This window comes from Aythya fuligula, chromosome 12, assembly GCF_009819795.1.
Source record: "Aythya fuligula isolate bAytFul2 chromosome 12, bAytFul2.pri, whole genome shotgun sequence".
NCBI lineage: Eukaryota > Metazoa > Chordata > Aves > Anseriformes > Anatidae > Aythya > Aythya fuligula.
Window position 1 is genome coordinate 14,098,728 of NC_045570.1, and position 7,425 is coordinate 14,106,152.

At 37.5% G+C, this 7,425-nt stretch overlaps 1 long non-coding RNA gene across 2 annotated transcripts in view; it reads left to right on the forward strand.

Moving 5' to 3' along the window:
- LOC116494010 overlaps window positions 1-7,425 on the forward strand; it is a 49,039-nt gene extending 41,614 nt beyond the window's left edge. For both annotated transcript variants that reach the window (XR_004253827.1, XR_004253826.1), the window contains one exon: window positions 7,373-7,425. This is a non-coding gene — a long non-coding RNA (uncharacterized LOC116494010). The remainder of the gene's footprint in view (window positions 1-7,372) is intronic.

A 7,425-nucleotide genomic window follows, 5' to 3' on the forward strand; every position in this document is an offset into this window, starting at 1 on the left:
GAGTGAAAACATTTTTTTCTGATGTGTCTTATAATAATGCAGATCAGTCTTGTGAGATAAATTCATAAGCCCCTCACCATTTTCTCAGGTATTGTAGTTTTCTCAGCTTGGATGACAAAAATGATTCAACCATTATGTTTTCTTATAGTCAGTCTCACATTTCAGTCACTAGAATTTGCAACTAGAGGTTTCATGCTCTGGAAGAGTGCTCTATTTATGGAGGAGAAAAAACAACAATCATGCTGCTCTCAGATTGTTGATTTATATATTTATTTACTTTAAATGCATAAGTGCAGGCTGGATGGCGCTTTGGGCAACCTTGTCTAGTGGGAGGTGTCCTTGCCCTGGGCAAGGGGGCTGGAACGGTTGGAACAAGATGGTCTTTAAGGTCCCTTCCAACCCAAGCCATTCTGGGATTCGACTTCCCCCATCTTGACCACTGTGCTTGTGAAAGCAAAATGTAGTTTGCTTTTATGCATACTTTGCTGTATATAAATGATTGCTCTCAGTAGTAATAACACACATTTTAGGTATATGATCCAATATATGTTGAACTCAAAAGAAAAGTCTGTATTGATCTCCAGATTATTTGAGTCGGGTCCAGATCAGGAAAAGAAGTGATCTATTATCTGTTGCTGAGTGAAGTAACAGGAGTCAATTCAGTGCCACAGTTAGTGCTTGGCAGCATCTTTGCAAAATGATTGGTATTTGCTTTTGGTGGGTATAAATGCAAGAGTGGAAGAGCACGTACAATCCTTAGCTGTCTACTGTGCAAAAAAAACTTTTTTGATATGGGGCACAATAGCAAAGAACAGGTGTTTAGAAATGACATTTCTGTGGTAGAGCTGCTGATATGTACGTGTATATGGGTATCAGCAGCATAGCCAGCATAGGAAGCCATCATTTGGATGACTCACTCGGCCAAATGATAATATGAATAGAAAAGAAAGTTTGCTGTCTTGGGTGAAGTGGGATAGACGTAATCAAAGCACAGGTGAGAGATGGCAGCAAAACCTTTAACGTAGTACAGAGGATTAAAGCACGAGGTGGGAAAGAATAGATGTGGACTCCTAAATTTGTTGGTAAGCTAGACATGCAATTAGAGGAAGTGGAAATTTAAGAGCCAATAAAAGCTAAATAGAAGGCAGGCCTGTCTGCTGTGATAAGGTAGTCATTTAGAACCACAACAGGTGTTACTACAGTAATTAGAATATACTGAGATATCTGATTGGAACTTTTGCATGATGAGAGCATTGCCAACTGCTTTTGATATTGGTTGACGGCAACAGTAACAGGCCGAAAACACCTGTTCTGAAATCTTTTTACCAGCAAGAGGGAAAGATGCTTTTCAGTGGTTTTATTCTTTAGCATTTCCCCTTTTTATTCTGGCTTCTTAAGTCCTTTGTAAACAAATTAACAGTCATGATATTTTAAGGGCTTAGTTGTGCCAGATGCTACTCAAGATCTCTTAAGAAGAGGTCCCGTATATAAATGGTATTCTTCATTTATGAGCTTCCCTTCCTTATGTTTGCTATAAAGTTTTGGGTTCACTTTGTAAGTTTTCAAAGCTGTATTATTATATTCTGATGTTTTTCATAGGCATTGGGAAAGGTTTTTGCTGTCCTGTCTCTCTCTCTCTCCTCAGCAGTTTCAGCCTGCCTGAAAGAAAAAAAAAAAAAAAAAAAAAAAAAAAAGATTTGCAGTAGATCAATATTCCCTTAAGATGTAAATGCATCACTCTTAAAAGTGAAGCAAAATTTGGCCTGGCCAGTACTCTAATGTTAGATCTCTAAGGATATCTCAGGGGCTGCAGAAATTGTAACGAGGAATCAATAACTAGAACAAATCTCTCTCAGTCCTGAAGCAACCTCTCAGAGTATGTTTGTGTCTTTGTATAACTGGAGCTGGCTTTCTGTAAGTGAGATGCAAAATGGAGGAATTCAGGAAATTCATGTGGCAGTTTCAGCGCTGTGCAGGACTGCAAGTTTGATCCCAGAGGTGAGATTGGGCTGTCAGTAATAATATTCTTCCTGCCTGAATTTCCATGGGAGAAAAATACTCTCCTTTACTCGTCCCTCTAAGCTGGTATATGTTGCTTCCTTTCGCTATTCAAGCAGAGGCTGTGGGGCACTCTAGGTATGTCTGAATTATAGTTTGGATTAAAGTGAATCATTTTTATACAGTGTTTTGGGGTGAAACGATCAGTTTCAAGGCCTACAAGTTATGCAGAGTATTTTGCTCTCTCCTCCAGCGTCCTTGGATGTGAACAAGTTGAGCTTTCTTGTGTCCATTCAGTAGCTTTATAAGAAAATGAAGATTAAACTGCTAGATCACTACCACCAGCATTCTGCCTCTCAGGGGCTATTTTTTCTGTCACCTTAAACTGAACTGTTCTGGGTTGTGTGTGAGACATTTTGCCAGGTTGGAGATCCAGGGCAAATTGAATGCCTCTGCAGCTGAGTGCTGAGTGTGTGTAAAGGCAAGCAGGAATCCTGTTGTATGTATTAAAAATGTGAGATGCACAGGAAGTCTGCAAATGGCTTGATATTCATACAGAGCAAAAATAAGTTCAGATGCTGCAGACTGGGATGTTACAATTTTTATACAGTAAGGATCTTTTGCCTTTGTTTTGTGAATGACCTTCTCAGTTTTGGAGTCCCTCTCTGTTCTTCTCTCTAGGCTATTTTTTTTGTGTTAATTAAAGCCCAGATTAAGTATATAAAAGCGTACTCAAGCACACCCAGCTGAAAACAGGGCTAAATGAACAGAAACATGCTAGCAGAGATGTGAGCTTTGTCACTGGAGTAGAATGAGTGAATATGAAAGTCATTATTGGGAAGCAAAGTGACATTTAAATTATGCTGTTGTTTCTCCTCCTGGCTTCTGACAAGGTTTTTCAGAGAGAAAATTAAATGAGTTACAAGGCATTTAAGTGCCATGCTTGAAAATGGTATCTTAATGTGTTTGATTATTAAATGAAATGTTAGCCCCATGTATCTGTATGATTTTACCATGAAAGTGGCATGTAAAACTGATACGGTACCTTCTCAAATCTTTAATGTACTAACTGGCATCTTTTAAATGCTGGCTTTGTGCCATTTCTGTTGTACCCACACAATAGAATTAGTCATGTGGAGAGGGAAACAGCTGGCAAAAAAAAATGCATAAGCAGCCAGCTTAGCATTGTCATAGGTAAAAGACAGCAATGAATCACAGACAAGTGCAAAACTATCAGGGAAAAAAAGCCAGTAATAAAGGTGATTCAACTGTAATGTCAGGCCCTCTGAAGGAAGTGTTCTGCAGATGGATAGAGAAGTGAAGAAGAAATGGCTTCAGACAGGTGAAGACCAATTTTTGCTGTTGAAAAGAAAGCTTTATCCTTCTTGTCTGAGGCCCCAGTTTAAAAAGGGTATTTATCTACGGGGTTAACTTCATCAGCTCTACTAACTGCACTCCAGTGAGAGATAAGAAGATAATTAAAATTACCGCCATGCTTAATCAACTTGCCAGCATAGGGATACTCTCTTGAATTGGGGCACAATTAAATTAAGCTTAACTTCTTCCAAATATATGCAAGAAGTAGACATCTGGCAAAGTCTAGCTGAAAAAGCACAGAGCTGCATTATGACAATCTCCAAGGACAAAGGAAATGGAAAGTGAAAGGGTATCAGAGAGCAAGACTTCTGCCAAGTCCTTCAATATTTGTTTTGCAATGCAGACTACCAATCACAAAAAATACTAAACTACTGATTTCACTCATTTATTGCTAAATCATTCAACTACTGATTTCACTAGTTTACCCATAGCATACATAGGTATGAAAACATATGCATGTATGCTAATGTACCTTATTTTAGAATGTTTCAGTAAGCATCTCTAACTGTTGTTTCAAAACAATTTACAACTGCAATTAAAGGGTCTGAAAGTGATATAAAAGGAAGCAGACTAATTGAGCTAATCACAGACAAGATCAAGGCCCTCTGGCCTTGAAATCTATAGCTCCATGAAAAGAAGTCTTTGAATATTTGCTGAATCTAGGGATATTAATAATCAGCAGTTACAGTTCTGTCCATTTACAAGAGGCATCAAAGAATTAGTTTTTACAATATGCCTGGAAGGTAAACTGCAGAATCTCTATTAATTTTACGAAACAGAAAGTCGAGAGGACAGTCAGAACTAATCAGAGCCAGATTATATGTTGCAAATTTCTGTTTCCTAATCTTGTATGAGAATATCTCTGGGCATCTGCTAAAAGCTCACTGAAGATGAAAGGCCTGATGAAAAGAGCATGACTGGCAGTTGTACTCTCACACTCTGATAAGTCAGAATGCTTTAAAATAATTTAGAGTGAAAGTAAATAATTATATTTTCTTATTTTTATTTTCTACAGTAGACACCTTGAAGAACCCTTTCAGATATGCAACCCACATTTCAGAAGTGCTTTACGTAGTAAAATCACTACTAGGAGCTGAAATCTAGGACCTGCTAAGGGCTCTTCCACCTCTACTCACGTGGAATTTGCCTCTGCTTTTCCTCTTATCTTTCAAACTGGAAAAAATACATCTTTTCATTTCTCTGTTCTGTTCAGGATGTTTTTCACAACTCTGGGTTGTGAAGCCAGAGTTCCCATGGACATAGAATCAGAGGCACGCTTAAGGTTTTATAGGTACTTCTGAAGTTCTGGAAAATCTTTCAAAAGCTGTATAGTTTTAGCCATGCTGAATTGCTACTATCTTCAGATCTAATTCATTCCAGCAGTTGATTTGCACTTTATCCAGTGTGACCAGACTTCTCCCATAGGAAAATCTATGGTTCTAGCTTACTTAGAATTTTGTAATTTTTATTCCCACAGTGGCATAAAAGTGGGTCACTTTGAATCTTGTTTACAGTAGCTTCACAAACTTATTCATTGGTTTTATCATGCAGATGGTTGCATGTAAGAAAACATATTTGTTAAATGTAAATTTTAACTGCTTGGAGTCTCTATCTCTACGTAATATCTAGCCTAATGTCACCACAGGACAACATTTATGTTTTCATTTAAAAATAAAGTAAGCAGATGGGACTTCTCGCATCCATAGAGTGGTAAATTAAAAATAAAAGTAACCATTTTTTTAATGCTGTACTCTGCTGGGATGAGAGTTTGGCATTATGACATCTGGTCTAATTTGAGTATTCCAGTAGCTGCTTTATAGCATTTACTAAAACACTGAAATGAAGCCTGCTGATATTATCTTTGCATAATCCATGTGAACATGCAAACCCCATAGAGTGAGCCTGTCCTTCCCCACTTCTCAGTAAAACAAAAAACTCCAGTACAGACTTCATTGCTTTCATGGCATATATCAATAGTCACTATAGTTGAAACTATCCTAAAAAGCTAAAACTTACCTTTGTACCCCATTGGCTTCATACAAAGTCCATTTGAGATTATATGTCAATTAATACAATGGGAAATGGAGGGGAAACAGAGATGCCAGTCTCTCAATTTGTATCTTTGAAAACTTCCTCCCAAGTAAACAGCTTTTTCTCAGTAATATTTAGCACTAATTTTCTGTGAATCTTCCAACCATTAGGACAAGTTATTAAGATTCCAGTGAAAATTCAAAGTGTTTCTTCTATAGGTAGAGGTCTTATGGTGCCAAGAAACTACCAATAGTAACTTAATCTTTGACCTTTAATACTAAACTATTAAAATCTATCATCTTTAACTAGACACAAAGCATAACTAGTACATGATTAAAGTTTGAGAATTCAACATACCATGCTGTAGATATGCTATAAAATTGAAATGCCTCTTTTATCAAAATATAAAATCCAAGTAAACACACTAAATAGATAAATGCACAGATTGTGTTTCTCAGGAAATAATGCCTTTTGTTCTATTATGGAATAAAAAAGGTTCTCGTTTGTAAGTCATTGACTCTAATCTAGTCAAAAATATTATCTACCAGAAACTGCTGCAGTTGCTAGTTGTTTCCAGACCAAATCTTAGAAAGAAAATGTAGGCAAACTTCTCATTCAGGGGTAAAGCAATCTAGTAGATATATTCCTGGACAGACTGCAGAACTGAGCTCCATTCTTTGCTTGACTGCTGGCTGAACTGATGGCAAGTCATAGCTGTGCTATTTCCATAAAATGCATAAGATTCTCCATCTGTTAAAAAGGAATAAAGTTAGTTGTAGTAACACTTCTAGATGGTATTTATATGGTGCTTTGAAAAAAAAAAACCTGCTGTGGTTTGGTGGTGGTGGCGGGGGGGGGGGGGGGAGGATGCTGTTCTCCAACAAGTAGCTCATCAGACAGTGAGAGACTGTGCTTGTCTCAGCATTTGGTTTCAGTTTGGCATTGACAATCAGGAGGAACCCTCTGACCTTCTGGACATGACAGATGACTTTAGCTCCAACTCTGTACACCCCATTACCTTTTCACAAGCACCAACCATACTTAGAAAGGATAAATTCTCCTGGATTTTCAGGAAGATGCTTTTGGCAATCTATCATAGAACCACAGAATGGGTTCTATGCAGTTTGGGTTGGAAGAGACCTTAAAAACCATCTCGTTCCAACCCCCCCTGCTCTGGGTAGGGATTTCACCCACTTCACCCAGGGCCTTGTCCAATCTGGTCTTGAACACCTCTGGGGATGGGGCATCGGCTACTTCTCAAGACAGTCTAGCCCAAATATAACTTCTTTTTCTATACTTTCATAACTTAACACTGTTACCAAACTGAGAGTAAATAGATTTTTTTCAGTAAGATTGTATTAGGGCTTCATAAGCATTTATGTTCTGCTTCTAGCTAAGGAGGATGAACAATTATACTAAGTGATATGAGAAAATAGCAAGCCATGTGTTTATTCAAAGGCTATACAATTACTTTAGTTGATATTTTTATTCTGTGACAATAATGATACCAGATTTTACACAAATATGCTACTCAGTGAACGTTGTGTTTGCTGGTATTTAAAGGAATTGTATCAAGAGACAAAAGAGCATCTGATTCAGTCTTAGGTGTCATAAAAATTTGCTGTACAAGAAGATATACAATGAATAAATTTACTATATCGTCTTACTCGGGTAATCCTATATGTATAGTGACCCTGTAACTGGGGCTCTATGCAGGTGCAGGGCAACATCTAAATTCATGCAACTTTAGAATTAGGACTGAATATGGAAAAGGAACTTTTGTCCTGAATCAGCCATCACGTCTGTACTTTTATTTGCAGTAGTGAGCATATCATGTTCAAAAGACTTTGAGTTATCTTCTTTCCAGAAGACACCTAACCGCATTCCATATTAGTATTAGTCAAAAACAAACCTTTTTCATGAAGAATTCAGAACAAAGAATTTGATTTTCCTTTTTCCTTTTCAGGTTAGCTTTTATGGAGAACATAAAGAACTGGAATGCAAATGCAAGCATGTACA